This window comes from Gavialis gangeticus, unplaced genomic scaffold (assembly GCF_001723915.1).
Source record: "Gavialis gangeticus isolate Ggan-Ray unplaced genomic scaffold, GavGan_comp1, whole genome shotgun sequence".
In the NCBI taxonomy this organism is placed as follows: Eukaryota; Metazoa; Chordata; order Crocodylia; family Gavialidae; genus Gavialis; species Gavialis gangeticus.
Genome location: NW_017729016.1, coordinates 14,054,427 through 14,056,101, shown reverse-complemented (window position 1 = coordinate 14,056,101; position 1,675 = coordinate 14,054,427).

Below are 1,675 nucleotides of genomic sequence, written 5' to 3'. Positions count from 1 at the left end.
ATTTTTTCTACATATTCATTTTTGAACTTCAAAAAAAAAAAAAGGCAAATGGATAGTATGACATTATTTTGGTACCTATCACATTACTGCTGTTTGTCATTAAAAAGAAAAAAATTGGGGTGCGGTATGATGTTGTTCAGTCTTTAGAATTCATTTTTGCTGTTTTGCCTTTAAGTTAATATCAATCCTTTGATAGAGCTACCTGTTTTCTGCTACTTTTCATTGCAAGTCTTAAGGAAAAAACCTTTGAATGAAAAAATTACTTAACAAAGACATCTGTCAGGGTAATCCATTCTTTGGACACTGATCTAGCACTGGTAGTGATGTGATTCTAATGTAGTCTTACTGCTGCATTTACAAATCTATCAATTTGTCAGCAGACTTTTTGATTAAAGAAATTGTCTATTTTTGCTAATGGGTTCATGGAAAACTTGCTCCAAATGCATTGAAATAAGTGTATTTCCTCTTTGATTTGAGTTTTTTGTTTATTCTTTTCCTTACAGTTGGTTTTCATTGCTTTTTCCAACCATCAAACAATATATTCTATTGGTCTCAGTGAACACGATGGATGCATGTCAGGTATCCAGACTGGGCCCCTGGTTGTCAGACTGGTCCCTATACAAATAGGTAATTTAGGAGCTGGTGCCAGGACAACTCCTTTAGGAGGTTCACCATTTCTGTTATGGTCTTAGCAGTCCAGCAGTCTTTTGATCCTTCCACTTAGTCACCTGATGTCCCCCGTTGTTCCTGCCCCTGGTCATCTATTCATTCGGTCCTTGATGGGATGACCTTTATCCACTAAACTTTTTTTGTGCCTTTTGGCTGACTCATTGTTTCTTGTTCCTGAAATATTCCCTGCCTTCTATTTTCAGTCTTCCCAGCAAATTCTCTGTAGATTTTGGTGCAGAGGGTATCTGAAAAGTATATGTGAAAGTGAGCTCCTTTGTGCTAGTGCCACCCCTGCACCCTAGCTTATTGCCTGCTAATACCTCTTTGTATTCTTATTCCCTGATAATTCTTTGTATTGTGCTGCTTCTTCCTGTCCTGATAAAGCTTGAGAGCACAGATAGAACCCATGAGAACGAACACACTTTCTAGTGTGGGTTCCCACGGGTGCTACTGTGCAGGATGTTTCACAACAGCTACATTGCCTATTTTTTAAACATGCCCATCCTGACACTACAGGGCATGTCTACATGTGTATTTAGGTGCACCTAAACTTAATGCACATTAGTTTAATGCGCATTAAAGTGATTTAGGCTCACATCTACACATGCATGTGTTAAAGCGCATTAATGCCATGTGCGTGGACTGACATGGGACTAAAGTTAGTCCCAAGTCAGTCCACACACAGTGTTCATGCACTTTAATGTTTTTACATGTGTGTTAATGCCCTTTAGCTAGTCGCACCTAAATCTGATACCTGCTTTTGCAGGTATCAAACTTAGGCACGAATAACCTAAAATCACCATTTTTAAAGCACATTAAAATCACCATTTTTAAAGCATGTGTAGACACATATCCTTAATGTGCCTTAAATCAGGCTAAGGTGCCTTAAGTTAGCATGTGTAGACATACTCACAGAGGCCTGAACACATGTTATCTGACAGATTTTGGCCTACTTACATGGGTTTTCCTATACTTTTCCATCCCTCTTAAGGAGAATTTTTTCATT